Consider the following 17,590-nt stretch of genomic DNA (forward strand, 5'->3'; position numbering starts at 1 on the left):
AGGCTGTGTGAAGGTTGTGTGAAGGTTGTGTGAAGGTTGTTTGAAGGCTGTGTGAAGGTTGTATGAAGGTTGTATGAAGGTTGTATGAAGGTTGTATGAAGGTTGTATGAAGGCTGTGTCAAGGTTGTGTGAAGGTTGTGTGAAGGTTGTATGAAGGTTGTGTGAAGGTTGTGTGAAGGTTGTATGAAGGCTGTATTAAGGTTGTATGAAGGTTGTGTGAAGGTTGTGTGAAGGTTGTGTGAAGGTTGTATGAAGGTTGTGTGAAGGTTGTGTGAAGGTTGTGTGAAGGTTGTATGAAGGTTGTATGAAGGTTGTATGAAGGTTGTGTGAAGGTTGTATGAAGGCTGTATGAAGGTTGTGTGAAGGTTGTGTGAAGGTTGTGTGAAGGTTGTGTGAAGGTTGTATGAAGGCTGTATGAAGGCTGTATGAATTTTGTATGAAGGCTGTATGAAGGCCGTATGAATTTTGTATGAAGGCTGTATGAAGGCTGTGTGAATTTTGTATGAAGGCTGTATGAAGGCTGTGTGAAGGTTGTATGAAGGTTGTATGAAGGCTGTATGAATTTTGTATGAAGGCTGTATGAAGGCCGTATGAATTTTGTATGAAGGCTGTATGAAGGCTGTGTGAATTTTGTATGAAGGTTGTATGAAGGCTGTATGAAGGCTGTGTGAAGGTTCTATGAACGCTGTATGAAGGTTGTGTGAAGGTTGTGTGAAGGTTGTATGAAGGCTGTATGAAGGCTGTGTGAAGGTTGTATGAAGGCTGTATGAAGGTTGTGTGAAGGTTGTGTGAAGGTTGTATGAAGGTTGTATGAAGGCTGTTTGAAGGCTGTATGAAGGTTGTATGAAGGCTGTGTGAAGGTTGTATGAAGGTTGTATGAAGGTTGTATGAAGGTTGTATGAAGGCTGTATGAAGGCTGTGTGAAGGCTGTGTGAAGGTTGTATGAAGGTTGTGTGAAGGTTGTATGAAGGCTGTATGAAGGTTGTGTGAAGGTTGTATGAAGGTTGTGTGAAGGTTGTGTGAAGGTTGTATGAAGGTTGTGTGAAGGTTGTGTGAAGGTTGTATGAAGGCTGTATGAAGGTTGTGTGAAGGTTGTATGAAGGTTGTGTGAAGGTTGTGTGAAGGTTGTATGAAGGTTGTGTGAAGGTTGTATGAAGGTTGTGTGAAGGCTGTGTGAAGGCTGTATGAAGGCTGTGTGAAGGTTGTGTGAAGGTTGTATGAAGGTTGTGTGAAGGTTGTGTGAAGGCTGTATGAAGGCTGTGTGAAGGTTGTGTGAAGGTTGTGTGAAGGTTGTATGAAGGTTGTATGAAGGCTGTGTGAAGGTTGTATGAAGGCTGTATGAAGGTTGTGTGAAGGTTGTGTGAAGGTTGTATGAAGGTTGTATGAAGGCTGTTTGAAGGCTGTATGAAGGTTGTATGAAGGCTGTGTGAATGTTGTATGAAGGTTGTATGAAGGTTGTATGAAGGTTGTATGAAGGTTGTATGAAGGTTGTATGAAGGTTGTGTGAAGGTTGTATGAAGGCTGTATGAAGGTTGTATGAAGGTTGTATGCAGGTTGTATGAATGTTGTATGAAGGTTGTGTGAAGGTTGTATGAAGGCTGTATGAAGGTTGTGTGAAGGTTGTATGAAGGTTGTGTGAAGGTTGTGTGAAGGTTGTATGAAGGCTGTATGAAGGCTGTATGAAGGCTGTGTGAAGGTTGTATGAAGGCTGTATGAAGGCTGTGTGAAGGTTGTATGAAGGTTGTATGAAGGCTGTATGAAGGCTGTGTGAAGGTTGTGTGAAGGTTGTATGAAGGCTGTATGAAGGCTGTATGAAGGCTGTATGAAGGTTGTATGAAGGTTGTGTGAAGGTTGTGTGAAGGCTGTATGAAGGCTGTATGAAGGCTGTATGAAGGTTGTGTGAAGGCTGTGTGAAGGCTGTATGAAGGTTGTGTGAAGGTTGTATGAAGGCTGTATGAAGGTTGTGTGAAGGCTGTGTGAAGTTTGTATGAAGGTTGTATGAAGGCTGTGTGAAGGTTGTGTGAAGGTTGTATGAAGGCTGTGTGAAGGTTGTGTGAAGGTTGTGTGAAGGTTGTATGAAGGTTGTATGAAGGTTGTGTGAAGGCTGTGTGAAGGTTGTATGAAGGCTGTATGAAGGTTGTGTGAAGGTTGTGTGAAGGCTGTGTGAAGGTTGTATGAAGGCTGTATGAAGGTTGTGTGAAGGTTGTATGAAGGTTGTATGAAGGTTGTGTGAAGGCTGTGTGAAGGTTGTATGAAGGCTGTATGAAGGTTGTGTGAAGGTTGTATGAAGGTTGTATGAAGGTTGTGTGAAGGCTGTGTGAAGGTTGTATGAAGGCTGTATGAAGGTTGTGTGAAGGTTGTATGAAGGTTGTATGAAGGTTGTGTGAAGGCTGTGTGAAGGCTGTATGCAGGTTGTATGAAGGTTGTATGAAGGCTGTGTGAATGTTTTGTTAAGGTTGTATGAAGGCTGTGTGAAGGTTGTGTGAAGGTTGTGTGAAGGTTGTATGAAGGTTGTATGAAGGTTGTGTGAAGGTTGTGTGAAGGTTGTGTGAAGGTTGTATGAAGGTTGTATGAAGGTTGTATGAAGGTTGTGTGAAGGTTGTATGAAGGCTGTATGAAGGTTGTGTGAAGGTTGTGTGAAGGTTGTATGAAGGTTGTGTGAAAGCTGTGTGAAGGCTGTATGAAGGTTGTATGAAGGCTGTATGAAGGTTGTATGAAGGTTGTGTGAAGGTTGTGTGAAGGTTGTGTGAAGGTTGTGTGAAGGTTGTATGAAGGTTGTGTGAAGGTTGTGTGAAGGTTGTGTGAAGGTTGTATGAAGGTTGTTTGAAGGTTGTATGAAGGTTGTGTGAAGGTTGTATGAAGGCTGTATGAAGGTTGTGTGAAGGTTGTGTGAAGGTTGTGTGAAGGTTGTGTGAAGGTTGTATGAAGGCTGTATGAAGGCTGTATGAATTTTGTATGAAGGCTGTATGAAGGCCGTATGAATTTTGTATGAAGGCTGTATGAAGGCTGTGTGAATTTTGTATGAAGGCTGTATGAAGGCTGTGTGAAGGTTGTATGAAGGTTGTATGAAGGCTGTATGAATTTTGTATGAAGGCTGTATGAAGGCTGTGTGAAGGCTGTGTGAAGGTTGTATGAAGGTTGTGTGAAGGTTGTATGAAGGCTGTATGAAGGTTGTGTGAAGGTTGTATGAAGGTTGTGTGAAGGTTGTGTGAAGGTTGTATGAAGGTCCTGTGAAGGTTGTGTGAAGGTTGTATGAAGGCTGTATGAAGGTTGTGTGAAGGTTGTATGAAAGTTGTGTGAAGGTTGTGTGAAGGTTGTATGAAGGTTGTGTGAAGGTTGTGTGAAGGCTGTATGAAGGCTGTGTGAAGGTTGTGTGAAGGTTGTGTGAAGGTTGTATGAAGGTTGTATGAAGGTTGTATGAAGGTTGTGTGAAGGTTGTATGAAGGTTGTATGAAGGTTGTGTGAAGGTTGTATGAAGGCTGTATGAAGGCTGTGTGAAGGTTGTATGAAGGCTGTATGAAGGTTGTGTGAAGGTTGTGTGAAGGTTGTATGAAGGTTGTATGAAGGCTGTTTGAAGGCTGTATGAAGGTTGTATGAAGGCTGTGTGAAGGTTGTATGAAGGTTGTATGAAGGTTGTATGAAGGTTGTATGAAGGTTGTATGAAGGTTGTATGAAGGTTGTGTGACGGTTGTATGAAGGCTGTATGAAGGTTGTATGAAGGTTGTATGAAGGTTGTGTGAAGGTTGTGTGAAGGCTGTATGAAGGCTGTGTGAAGGCTGTATGAAGGCTGTGTGAAGGCTGTGTGAAGGTTGTGTGAAGGCTGTGTGAAGGCTGTATGAAGGCTGTGTGAAGGTTGTATGAAGGTTGTATGAAGGCTGTATGAAGGCTGTGTGAAGGTTGTGTGAAGGTTGTATGAAGGCTGTATGAAGGCTGTATGAAGGCTGTATGAAGGTTGTATGAAGGCTGTGTGGTTGTATGAAGGTTGTATGAAGGTTGTGTGAAGGTTGTATGAAGGTTGTGTGAAGGTTGTGTGAAGGTTGTGTGAAGGTTGAATGAAGGTTGTATGAAGGTTGTATGAAGGTTGTGTGAAGGTTGTGTGAAGGTTGTGTGAATGTTGTGTGAAGGTTGTGTGAAGGTTTTATGAAGGTTGTATGAAGGTTGTGTGAAGGTTGTATGAAGGCTGTATGAAGGTTGTATGAAGGTTGTATGAAGGTTGTATGAAGGTTGTATGAAGGTTGTTTGAAGGTTGTATGAAGGCTGTATGAAGGCTGTATGAAGGCTGTATGAAGGCTGTGTGAAGGTTGTATGAAGGTTGTGTAAAGGTTGTATGAAGGCTGTATGAAGGTTGTGTGAAGGTTGTGTGAAGGCTGTGTGAAGGCTGTATGAAGGTTGTATGAAGGTTGTATGAAGGTTGTATGAAGGCTGTATGAAGGCTGTATGAAGGCTGTATGAAGGTTGTATGAAGGCTGTATGAAGGCTGTATGAAGGCTGTGTGAAGGCTGTATAAAGGTTGTATGAAGGTTGTATGAAGGTTGTATGAAGGTTGTATGAAGGCTGTATGAAGGTTGTGTGAAGGTTGTATGAAGGTTGTGTGAAGGTTGTATGAAGGTTGTATGAAGGTTGTGTGAAGGATGTGTGAAGGCTGTATGAAGGTTGTATGAAGGTTGTATGAAGTTTGTATGAAGGCTGTATGAAGGCTGTATGAAGGTTGTATGAAGGCTGTATGAAGGTTGTATGAAGGTTGTATGAAGGTTGTATGAAGTTTGTATGAAGGCTGTATGAAGGCTGTATGAAGACTGTATGATGGTTGTATGAAGGCTGTATGAATTTTGTATGAAGGCTGTATGAAGGCTGTGTGAAGGCTGTGTGAAGGTTGTATGAAGGTTGTGTGAAGGTTGTATGAAGGCTGTATGAAGGTTGTGTGAAGGTTGTATGAAGGTTGTGTGAAGGTTGTGTGAAGGTTGTATGAAGGTTGTGTGAAGGTTGTGTGGAGGTTGTATGAAGGCTGTATGAAGGTTGTGTGAAGGTTGTATGAAGGTTGTGTGAAGGTTGTGTGAAGGTTGTATGAAGGTTGTGTGAAGGTTGTGTGAAGGCTGTATGAAGGCTGTGTGAAGGTTGTGTGAAGGTTGTGTGAAGGTTGTATGAAGGTTGTATGAAGGTTGTATGAAGGTTGTGTGAAGGTTGTATGAAGGCTGTATGAAGGTTGTGTGAAGGTTGTATGAAGGCTGTATGAAGGCTGTATGAATTTTGTATGAAGGCTGTATGAAGGCCGTATGAATTTTGTATGAAGGCTGTATGAAGGCTGTGTGAATGTTGTATGAAGGCTGTATGAAGGCTGTGTGAAGGTTGTATGAAGGTTGTATGAAGGCTGTATGAATTTTGTATGAAGGCTGTATGAAGGCCGTATGAATTTTGTATGAAGGCTGTATGAAGGCTGTGTGAATTTTGTATGAAGGTTGTATGAAGGCTTTATGAAGGCTGTGTGAAGGTTCTATGAACGCTGTATGAAGGTTGTGTGAAGGTTGTGTGAAGGTTGTATGAAGGCTGTATGAAGGCTGTGTGAAGGTTGTATGAAGGCTGTATGAAGGTTGTGTGAAGGTTGTGTGAAGGTTGTATGAAGGTTGTATGAAGGCTGTTTGAAGGCTGTATGAAGGTTGTATGAAGGCTGTGTGAAGGTTGTATGAAGGTTGTATGAAGGTTGTATGAAGGTTGTATGAAGGCTGTATGAAGGCTGTGTGAAGGCTGTGTGAAGGTTGTATGAAGGTTGTGTGAAGGTTGTATGAAGGCTGTATGAAGGTTGTGTGAAGGTTGTATGAAGGTTGTGTGAAGGTTGTGTGAAGGTTGTATGAAGGTTGTGTGAAGGTTGTGTGAAGGTTGTATGAAGGCTGTTTGAAGGTTGTGTGAAGGTTGTATGAAGGTTGTGTGAAGGTTGTATGAAGGTTGTATGAAGGTTGTATGAAGGTTGTGTGAAGGTTGTATGAAGGCTGTATGAAGGTTGTGTGAAGGTTGTGTGAAGGTTGTATGAAGGTTGTGTGAAGGCTGTGTGAAGGCTGTATGAAGGTTGTATGAAGGCTGTATGAAGGTTGTATGAAGGTTGTGTGAAGGTTGTGTGAAGGTTGTGTGAAGGTTGTATGAAGGTTGTGTGAAGGTTGTGTGAAGGTTGTGTGAAGGTTGTATGAAGGTTGTATGAAGGTTGTATGAAGGTTGTGTGAAGGTTGTATGAAGGCTGTATGAAGGTTGTGTGAAGGTTGTGTGAAGGTTGTATGAAGGTTGTGTGAAGGTTGTGTGAAGGTTGTATGAAGGCTGTATGAAGGTTGTATGAAGGCTGTATGAAGGCTGTATGAAGGCCGTATGAATTTTGTATGAAGGCTGTATGAAGGCTGTGTGAATTTTGTATGAAGGCTGTATGAAGGCTGTATGAAGGTTGTATGAAGGTTGTATGAAGGCTGTATGAAGGCCGTATGAATTTTGTATGAAGGCTGTATGAAGGCTGTGTGAATTTTGTATGAAGGCTGTATGAAGGCTGTGTGAAGGTTGTATGAAGGTTGTATGAAGGCTGTATGAATTTTGTATGAAGGCTGTATGAAGGCTGTGTGAAGGCTGTGTGAAGGTTGTATGAAGGTTGTGTGAAGGTTGTATGAAGGCTGTATGAAGGTTGTGTGAAGGTTGTATGAAGGTTGTGTGAAGGTTGTGTGAAGGTTGTATGAAGGTCCTGTGAAGGTTGTGTGAAGGTTGTATGAAGGCTGTATGAAGGTTGTGTGAAGGTTGTATGAAAGTTGTGTGAAGGTTGTGTGAAGGTTGTATGAAGGTTGTGTGAAGGTTGTGTGAAGGCTGTATGAAGGCTGTGTGAAGGTTGTGTGAAGGTTGTGTGAAGGTTGTATGAAGGTTGTATGAAGGTTGTATGAAGGTTGTGTGAAGGTTGTATGAAGGTTGTATGAAGGTTGTGTGAAGGTTGTATGAAGGCTGTATGAAGGCTGTGTGAAGGTTGTATGAAGGCTGTATGAAGGTTGTGTGAAGGTTGTGTGAAGGTTGTATGAAGGTTGTATGAAGGCTGTTTGAAGGCTGTATGAAGGTTGTATGAAGGCTGTGTGAAGGTTGTATGAAGGTTGTATGAAGGTTGTATGAAGGTTGTATGAAGGTTGTATGAAGGTTGTATGAAGGTTGTGTGAAGGTTGTATGAAGGCTGTATGAAGGTTGTATGAAGGTTGTATGAAGGTTGTGTGAAGGTTGTGTGAAGGCTGTATGAAGGCTGTGTGAAGGCTGTATGAAGGCTGTGTGAAGGCTGTGTGAAGGTTGTGTGAAGGCTGTGTGAAGGCTGTATGAAGGCTGTGTGAAGGTTGTATGAAGGTTGTATGAAGGCTGTATGAAGGCTGTGTGAAGGTTGTGTGAAGGTTGTATGAAGGCTGTATGAAGGCTGTATGAAGGCTGTATGAAGGTTGTATGAAGGCTGTGTGGTTGTATGAAGGTTGTATGAAGGTTGTGTGAAGGTTGTATGAAGGTTGTGTGAAGGTTGTGTGAAGGTTGTGTGAAGGTTGAATGAAGGTTGTATGAAGGTTGTATGAAGGTTGTGTGAAGGTTGTGTGAAGGTTGTATGAAGGTTGTATGAAGGTTGTGTGAAGGTTGTGTGAAGGTTGTATGAAGGCTGTATGAAGGTTGTATGAAGGTTGTATGAAGGTTGTATGAAGGTTGTATGAAGGTTGTGTGAAGGTTGTATGAAGGCTGTATGAAGGCTGTATGAAGGCTGTGTGAAGGTTGTATGAAGGTTGTGTGAAGGTTGTATGAAGGCTGTATGAAGGTTGTGTGAAGGTTGTGTGAAGGCTGTGTGAAGGCTGTATGAAGGTTGTATGAAGGTTGTATGAAGGTTGTATGAAGGCTGTATGAAGGCTGTATGAAGGCTGTATGAAGGTTGTATGAAGGCTGTATGAAGGCTGTATGAAGGCTGTGTGAAGGCTGTATAAAGGTTGTATGAAGGTTGTATGAAGGTTGTATGAAGGTTGTATGAAGGCTGTATGAAGGTTGTGTGAAGGTTGTATGAAGGTTGTGTGAAGGTTGTATGAAGGTTGTATGAAGGTTGTGTGAAGGATGTGTGAATGCTGTATGAAGGTTGTATGAAGGTTGTATGAAGTTTGTATGAAGGCTGTATGAAGGCTGTATGAAGGCTGTATGAAGGTTGTATGAAGGCTGTATGAAGGTTGTATGAAGGTTGTATGAAGGTTGTATGAAGTTTGTATGAAGGCTGTATGAAGGCTGTATGAAGACTGTATGATGGTTGTATGAAGGCTGTATGAATTTTGTATGAAGGCTGTATGAAGGCTGTGTGAAGGCTGTGTGAAGGTTGTATGAAGGTTGTGTGAAGGTTGTATGAAGGCTGTATGAAGGTTGTGTGAAGGTTGTATGAAGGTTGTGTGAAGGTTGTGTGAAGGTTGTATGAAGGTTGTGTGAAGGTTGTGTGAAGGTTGTATGAAGGCTGTATGAAGGTTGTGTGAAGGTTGTATGAAGGTTGTGTGAAGGTTGTGTGAAGGTTGTATGAAGGTTGTGTGAAGGTTGTGTGAAGGCTGTATGAAGGCTGTGTGAAGGTTGTGTGAAGGTTGTGTGAAGGTTGTATGAAGGTTGTATGAAGGTTGTATGAAGGTTGTGTGAAGGTTGTATGAAGGCTGTATGAAGGTTGTGTGAAGGTTGTATGAAGGCTGTATGAAGGCTGTATGAATTTTGTATGAAGGTTGTATGAAGGCTGTATGAATTTTGTATGAAGGTTGTATGAAGGCTGTATGAAGGCTGTGTGAAGGCTGTGTGAAGGTTGTATGAAGGTTGTGTGAAGGCTGTATGAAGGCCGTATGAATTTTGTATGAAGGCTGTATGAAGGCTGTATGAATGTTGTATGAAGGCTGTATGAAGGCTGTGTGAAGGTTGTATGAAGGTTGTATGAAGGCTGTATGAATTTTGTATGAAGGCTGTATGAAGGCCGTATGAATTTTGTATGAAGGCTGTATGAAGGCTGTGTGAATTTTGTATGAAGGTTGTATGAAGGCTGTATGAAGGCTGTATGAATTTTGTATGAAGGCTGTATGAAGGCCGTATGAATTTTGTATGAAGGCTGTATGAAGGCTGTGTGAATTTTGTATGAAGGCTGTATGAAGGCTGTGTGAAGGTTGTATGAAGGTTGTATGAAGGCTGTATGAATTTTGTATGAAGGCTGTATGAAGGCTGTATGAAGGCTGTGTGAAGGTTGTATGAAGGTTGTATGAAGGCTGTGTGAAGGTTGTATGAAGGTTGTGTGAAGGTTGTATGAAGGTTGTGTGAAGGTTGTGTGAAGGTTGTATGAAGGTTGTGTGAAGGTTGTGTGAAGGTTGTATGAAGGCTGTATGAAGGTTGTGTGAAGGTTGTATGAAGGTTGTGTGAAGGTTGTGTGAAGGTTGTATGAAGGTTGTGTGAAGGTTGTGTGAAGGTTGTATGAAGGCTGTATGAAGGCTGTATGAAGGCTGTGTGAAGGTTGTGTGAAGGTTGTGTGAAGGTTGTATGAAGGTTGTATGAAGGTTGTATGAAGGTTGTGTGAAGGTTGTATGAAGGCTGTATGAAGGTTGTGTGAAGGTTGTATGAAGGCTGTATGAAGGCTGTATGAATTTTGTATGAAGGCTGTATGAAGGCCGTATGAATTTTGTATGAAGGCTGTATGAAGGCTGTGTGAATTTTGTATGAAGGTTGTGTGAAGGTTGTATGAAGGCTATATGAAGGCTGTGTGAAGGTTGTATGAAGGCTGTATGAAGGTTGTGTGAAGGTTGTGTGAAGGTTGTATGAAGGCTGTATGAAGGCTGTGTGAAGGTTGTATGAAGGCTGTATGAAGGTTGTGTGAAGGTTGTGTGAAGGTTGTATGAAGGTTGTATGAAGGCTGTTTGAAGGCTGTATGAAGGTTGTATGAAGGCTGTGTGAAGGTTGTATGAAGGTTGTATGAAGGTTGTATGAAGGTTGTATGAAGGCTGTATGAAGGCTGTGTGAAGGCTGTGTGAAGGTTGTATGAAGGTTGTGTGAAGGTTGTATGAAGGCTGTATGAAGGTTGTGTGAAGGTTGTATGAAGGTTGTGTGAAGGTTGTGTGAAGGTTGTATGAAGGTTGTGTGAAGGTTGTGTGAAGGTTGTATGAAGGCTGTATGAAGGTTGTGTGAAGGTTGTATGAAGGTTGTGTGAAGGTTGTGTGAAGGTTGTATGAAGGTTGTGTGAAGGTTGTGTGAAGGCTGTATGAAGGCTGTGTGAAGGTTGTGTGAAGGTTGTGTGAAGGTTGTATGAAGGTTGTATGAAGGTTGTATGAAGGTTGTGTGAAGGTTGTATGAAGGCTGTATGAAGGTTGTGTGAAGGTTGTGTGAAGGTTGTGTGAAGGTTGTGTGAAGGTTGTATGAAGGCTGTATGAAGGCTGTATGAATTTTGTATGAAGGCTGTATGAAGGCCGTATGAATTTTGTATGAAGGCTGTATGAAGGCTGTGTGAATGTTGTATGAAGGCTGTATGAAGGCTGTGTGAAGGTTGTATGAAGGTTGTATGAAGGCTGTATGAATTTTGTATGAAGGCTGTATGAAGGCCGTATGAATTTTGTATGAAGGTTGTATGAAGGCTGTGTGAATTTTGTATGAAGGTTGTATGAAGGCTGTATGAAGGCTGTGTGAAGGTTCTATGAACGCTGTATGAAGGTTGTGTGAAGGTTGTGTGAAGGTTGTATGAAGGCTGTATGAAGGCTGTGTGAAGGTTGTATGAAGGCTGTATGAAGGTTGTGTGAAGGTTGTGTGAAGGTTGTATGAAGGTTGTATGAAGGCTGTTTGAAGGCTGTATGAAGGTTGTATGAAGGCTGTGTGAAGGTTGTATGAAGGTTGTATGAAGGTTGTATGAAGGTTGTATGAAGGTTGTATGAAGGTTGTATGAAGGTTGTGTGAAGGTTGTATGAAGGTTGTGTGAAGGTTGTATGAAGGCTGTATGAAGGTTGTGTGAAGGTTGTATGAAGGTTGTGTGAAGGTTGTGTGAAGGTTGTATGAAGGTTGTGTGAAGGCTGTGTGAAGGCTGTATGAAGGTTGTGTGAAGGTTGTATGAAGGCTGTATGAAGGTTGTGTGAAGGCTGTGTGAAGGCTGTATGAAGGTTGTATGAAGGTTGTATGAAGGCTGTGTGAAGGTTGTGTGAAGGTTGTATGAAGGCTGTGTGAAGGTTGTGTGAAGGTTGTGTGAAGGTTGTATGAAGGTTGTATGAAGGTTGTGTGAAGGCTGTGTGAAGGTTGTATGAAGGCTGTATGAAGGTTGTGTGAAGGTTGTATGAAGGTTGTATGAAGGTTGTGTGAAGGCTGTGTGAAGGCTGTATGAAGGTTGTATGAAGGTTGTATGAAGGCTGTGTGAAGGTTGTGTGAAGGTTGTATGAAGGCTGTGTGAAGGTTGTGTGAAGGTTGTGTGAAGGTTGTATGAAGGTTGTATGAAGGTTGTGTGAAGGTTGTGTGAAGGTTGTGTGAAGGTTGTATGAAGGTTGTATGAAGGTTGTATGAAGGTTGTGTGAAGGTTGTATGAAGGCTGTATGAAGGTTGTGTGAAGGTTGTGTGAAGGTTGTATGAAGGTTGTGTGAAGGCTGTGTGAAGGCTGTATGAAGGTTGTATGAAGGCTGTATGAAGGTTGAATGAAGGTTGTGTGAAGGTTGTGTGAAGGTTGTGTGAAGGTTGTGTGAAGGTTGTATGAAGGTTGTGTGAAGGTTGTGTGAAGGTTGTGTGAAGGTTGTATGAAGGTTGTATGAAGGTTGTATGAAGGTTGTGTGAAGGTTGTATGAAGGCTGTATGAAGGTTGTGTGAAGGTTGTGTGAAGGTTGTGTGAAGGTTGTGTGAAGGTTGTATGAAGGCTGTATGAAGGCTGTATGAATTTTGTATGAAGGCTGTATGAAGGCCGTATGAATTTTGTATGAAGGCTGTATGAAGGCTGTGTGAATTTTGTATGAAGGCTGTATGAAGGCTGTGTGAAGGTTGTATGAAGGTTGTATGAAGGCTGTATGAATTTTGTATGAAGGCTGTATGAAGGCTGTGTGAAGGCTGTGTGAAGGTTGTATGAAGGTTGTGTGAAGGTTGTATGAAGGCTGTATGAAGGTTGTGTGAAGGTTGTATGAAGGTTGTGTGAAGGTTGTGTGAAGGTTGTATGAAGGTCCTGTGAAGGTTGTGTGAAGGTTGTATGAAGGCTGTATGAAGGTTGTGTGAAGGTTGTATGAAAGTTGTGTGAAGGTTGTGTGAAGGTTGTATGAAGGTTGTGTGAAGGTTGTGTGAAGGCTGTATGAAGGCTGTGTGAAGGTTGTGTGAAGGTTGTGTGAAGGTTGTATGAAGGTTGTATGAAGGTTGTATGAAGGTTGTGTGAAGGTTGTATGAAGGTTGTATGAAGGTTGTGTGAAGGTTGTATGAAGGCTGTATGAAGGCTGTGTGAAGGTTGTATGAAGGCTGTATGAAGGTTGTGTGAAGGTTGTGTGAAGGTTGTATGAAGGTTGTATGAAGGCTGTTTGAAGGCTGTATGAAGGTTGTATGAAGGCTGTGTGAAGGTTGTATGAATGTTGTATGAAGGTTGTATGAAGGTTGTATGAAGGTTGTATGAAGGTTGTATGAAGGTTGTGTGAAGGTTGTATGAAGGCTGTATGAAGGTTGTATGAAGGTTGTATGAAGGTTGTGTGAAGGTTGTGTGAAGGCTGTATGAAGGCTGTGTGAAGGCTGTATGAAGGCTGTGTGAAGGCTGTGTGAAGGTTGTGTGAAGGCTGTGTGAAGGTTGTATGAAGGTTGTATGAAGGCTGTATGAAGGTTGTATGAAGGTTGTATGAAGGCTGTATGAAGGCTGTGTGAAGGTTGTGTGAAGGTTGTATGAAGGCTGTATGAAGGCTGTATGAAGGCTGTATGAAGGTTGTGTGAAGGTTGTATGAAGGCTGTATGAAGGCTGTATGAAGGCTGTATGAAGGTTGTATGAAGGCTGTGTGGTTGTATGAAGGTTGTATGAAGGTTGTGTGAAGGTTGTATGAAGGTTGTGTGAAGGTTGTGTGAAGGTTGTGTGAAGGTTGAATGAAGGTTGTATGAAGGTTGTATGAAGGTTGTGTGAAGGTTGTGTGAAGGTTGTATGAAGGTTGTATGAAGGCTGTATGAAGGCTGTGTGAAGGTTGTGTGAAGGTTGTATGAAGGCTGTATGAAGGCTGTGTGAAGGTTGTGTGAAGGTTGTATGAAGGCTGTATGAAGGCTGTATGAAGGCTGTATGAAGGTTGTATGAAGGCTGTGTGGTTGTATGAAGGTTGTATGAAGGTTGTGTGAAGGTTGTATGAAGGTTGTGTGAAGGTTGTGTGAAGGTTGTGTGAAGGTTGAATGAAGGTTGTATGAAGGTTGTATGAAGGTTGTGTGAAGGTTGTGTGAAGGTTGTGTGAATGTTGTGTGAAGGTTGTGTGAAGGTTGTATGAAGGTTGTATGAAGGTTGTGTGAAGGTTGTATGAAGGCTGTATGAAGGTTGTATGAAGGTTGTATGAAGGTTGTATGAAGGTTGTATGAAGGTTGTGTGAAGGTTGTATGAAGGCTGTATGAAGGCTGTATGAAGGCTGTATGAAGGCTGTGTGAAGGTTGTATGAAGGTTGTGTGAAGGTTGTATGAAGGCTGTATGAAGGTTGTGTGAAGGTTGTGTGAAGGCTGTGTGAAGGCTGTATGAAGGTTGTATGAAGGTTGTATGAAGGTTGTATGGAGGCTGTATGAAGGCTGTATGAAGGCTGTATGAAGGTTGTATGAAGGCTGTATGAAGGCTGTATGAAGGCTGTGTGAAGGCTGTATAAAGGTTGTATGAAGGTTGTATGAAGGTTGTATGAAGGTTGTATGAAGGCTGTATGAAGGTTGTGTGAAGGTTGTATGAAGGTTATGTGAAGGTTGTATGAAGGTTGTATGAAGGTTGTGTGAAGGATGTGTGAAGGTTGTATGAAGGTTGTATGAAGTTTGTATGAAGGCTGTATGAAGGCTGTATGAAGGCTGTATGAAGGTTGTATGAAGGCTGTATGAAGGTTGTATGAAGGTTGTATGAAGGTTGTATGAAGTTTGTATGAAGGCTGTATGAAGGCTGTATGAAGACTGTATGATGGTTGTATGAAGGCTGTATGAATTTTGTATGAAGGCTGTATGAAGGCTGTGTGAAGGCTGTGTGAAGGTTGTATGAAGGTTGTGTGAAGGTTGTATGAAGGCTGTATGAAGGTTGTGTGAAGGTTGTATGAAGGTTGTGTGAAGGTTGTGTGAAGGTTGTATGAAGGTTGTGTGAAGGTTGTGTGAAGGTTGTATGAAGGCTGTATGAAGGTTGTGTGAAGGTTGTATGAAGGTTGTGTGAAGGTTGTGTGAAGGTTGTATGAAGGTTGTGTGAAGGTTGTGTGAAGGCTGTATGAAGGCTGTGTGAAGGTTGTGTGAAGGTTGTGTGAAGGTTGTATGAAGGTTGTATGAAGGTTGTATGAAGGTTGTGTGAAGGTTGTATGAAGGCTGTATGAAGGTTGTGTGAAGGTTGTATGAAGGCTGTATGAAGGCTGTATGAATTTTGTATGAAGGCTGTATGAAGGCCGTATGAATTTTGTATGAAGGCTGTATGAAGGCTGTATGAATGTTGTATGAAGGCTGTATGAAGGCTGTGTGAAGGTTGTATGAAGGTTGTATGAAGGCTGTATGAATTTTGTATGAAGGCTGTATGAAGGCCGTATGAATTTTGTATGAAGGCTGTATGAAGGCTGTGTGAATTTTGTATGAAGGTTGTATGAAGGCTGTATGAAGGCTGTGTGAAGGTTCTATGAACGCTGTATGAAGGTTGTGTGAAGGTTGTGTGAAGGTTGTATGAAGGCTGTATGAAGGCTGTGTGAAGGTTGTATGAAGGCTGTATGAAGGTTGTGTGAAGGTTGTGTGAAGGTTGTATGAAGGTTGTATGAAGGCTGTTTGAAGGCTGTATGAAGGTTGTATGAAGGCTGTGTGAAGGTTGTATGAAGGTTGTATGAAGGTTGTATGAAGGTTGTATGAAGGCTGTATGAAGGCTGTGTGAAGGCTGTGTGAAGGTTGTATGAAGGTTGTGTGAAGGTTGTATGAAGGCTGTATGAAGGTTGTGTGAAGGTTGTATGAAGGTTGTGTGAAGGTTGTGTGAAGGTTGTATGAAGGTTGTGTGAAGGTTGTGTGAAGGTTGTATGAAGGCTGTATGAAGGTTGTGTGAAGGTTGTATGAAGGTTGTGTGAAGGTTGTATGAAGGTTGTATGAAGGTTGTATGAAGGTTGTGTGAAGGTTGTATGAAGGCTGTATGAAGGTTGTGTGAAGGTTGTGTGAAGGTTGTATGAAGGTTGTGTGAAGGCTGTGTGAAGGCTGTATGAAGGTTGTATGAAGGCTGTATGAAGGTTGTATGAAGGTTGTGTGAAGGTTGTGTGAAGGTTGTGTGAAGGTTGTGTGAAGGTTGTATGAAGGTTGTGTGAAGGTTGTGTGAAGGTTGTGTGAAGGTTGTATGAAGGTTGTATGAAGGTTGTATGAAGGTTGTGTGAAGGTTGTATGAAGGCTGTATGAAGGTTGTGTGAAGGTTGTGTGAAGGTTGTGTGAAGGTTGTGTGAAGGTTGTATGAAGGCTGTATGAAGGCTGTATGAATTTTGTATGAAGGCTGTATGAAGGCCGTATGAATTTTGTATGAAGGCTGTATGAAGGCTGTGTGAATTTTGTATGAAGGCTGTATGAAGGCTGTGTGAAGGTTGTATGAAGGTTGTATGAAGGCTGTATGAATTTTGTATGAAGGCTGTATGAAGGCTGTGTGAAGGCTGTGTGAAGGTTGTATGAAGGTTGTGTGAAGGTTGTATGAAGGCTGTATGAAGGTTGTGTGAAGGTTGTATGACGGTTGTGTGAAGGTTGTGTGAAGGTTGTATGAAGGTCCTGTGAAGGTTGTGTGAAGGTTGTATGAAGGCTGTATGAAGGTTGTGTGAAGGTTGTATGAAAGTTGTGTGAAGGTTGTGTGAAGGTTGTATGAAGGTTGTGTGAAGGTTGTGTGAAGGCTGTATGAAGGCTGTGTGAAGGTTGTGTGAAGGTTGTGTGAAGGTTGTATGAAGGTTGTATGAAGGTTGTATGAAGGTTGTGTGAAGGTTGTATGAAGGTTGTATGAAGGTTGTGTGAAGGTTGTATGAAGGTTGTGTGAAGGTTGTATGAAGGTTGTATGAAGGTTGTATGAAGGTTGTGTGAAGGTTGTATGAAGGCTGTATGAAGGCTGTGTGAAGGTTGTATGAAGGCTGTATGAAGGTTGTGTGAAGGTTGTGTGAAGGTTGTATGAAGGTTGTATGAAGGCTGTTTGAAGGCTGTATGAAGGTTGTATGAAGGCTGTGTGAAGGTTGTATGAAGGTTGTATGAAGGTTGTATGAAGGTTGTATGAAGGTTGTATGAAGGTTGTATGAAGGTTGTGTGAAGGTTGTATGAAGGCTGTATGAAGGTTGTATGAAGGTTGTATGAAGGTTGTGTGAAGGTTGTGTGAAGGCTGTATGAAGGCTGTGTGAAGGCTGTATGAAGGCTGTGTGAAGGCTGTGTGAAGGTTGTGTGAAGGCTGTGTGAAGGCTGTATGAAGGCTGTGTGAAGGTTGTATGAAGGTTGTATGAAGGCTGTATGAAGGCTGTGTGAAGGTTGTGTGAAGGTTGTATGAAGGCTGTATGAAGGCTGTATGAAGGCTGTATGAAGGTTGTATGAAGGCTGTGTGGTTGTATGAAGGTTGTATGAAGGTTGTGTGAAGGTTGTATGAAGGTTGTGTGAAGGTTGTGTGAAGGTTGTGTGAAGGTTGAATGAAGGTTGTATGAAGGTTGTATGAAGGTTGTGTGAAGGTTGTGTGAAGGTTGTGTGAATGTTGTGTGAAGGTTGTGTGAAGGTTGTATGAAGGTTGTATGAAGGTTGTGTGAAGGTTGTATGAAGGCTGTATGAAGGTTGTATGAAGGTTGTATGAAGGTTGTATGAAGGTTGTATGAAGGTTGTGTGAAGGTTGTATGAAGGCTGTATGAAGGTTGTATGAAGGTTGTATGAAGGCTGTATGAAGGCTGTATGAATGCTGTATGAAGGCTGTGTGAAGGTTGTATGAAGGTTGTGTGAAGGTTGTATGAAGGCTGTATGAAGGTTGTGTGAAGGTTGTGTGAAGGCTGTGTGAAGGCTGTATGAAGGTTGTATGAAGGTTGTATGAAGGTTGTATGAAGGCTGTATGAAGGCTGTATGAAGGCTGTATGAAGGTTGTATGAAGGCTGTATGAAGGCTGTATGAAGGCTGTGTGAAGGCTGTATAAAGGTTGTATGAAGGTTGTATGAAGGTTGTATGAAGGTTGTATGAAGGCTGTATGAAGGTTGTGTGAAGGTTGTATGAAGGTTGTGTGAAGGTTGTATGAAGGTTGTATGAAGGTTGTGTGAAGGATGTGTGAAGGCTGTATGAAGGTTGTATGAAGGTTGTATGAAGTTTGTATGAAGGCTGTATGAAGGCTGTATGAAGGCTGTATGAAGGTTGTATGAAGGCTGTATGAAGGTTGTATGAAGGTTGTATGAAGGTTGTATGAAGTTTGTATGAAGGCTGTATGAAGGCTGTATGAAGACTGTATGATGGTTGTATGAAGGCT

Source organism: Notolepis coatsorum, assembly GCF_963971535.1.
Source record: "Notolepis coatsorum genome assembly, chromosome: 5".
Classification (NCBI taxonomy): Eukaryota; Metazoa; Chordata; class Actinopteri; order Aulopiformes; family Paralepididae; genus Notolepis; species Notolepis coatsorum.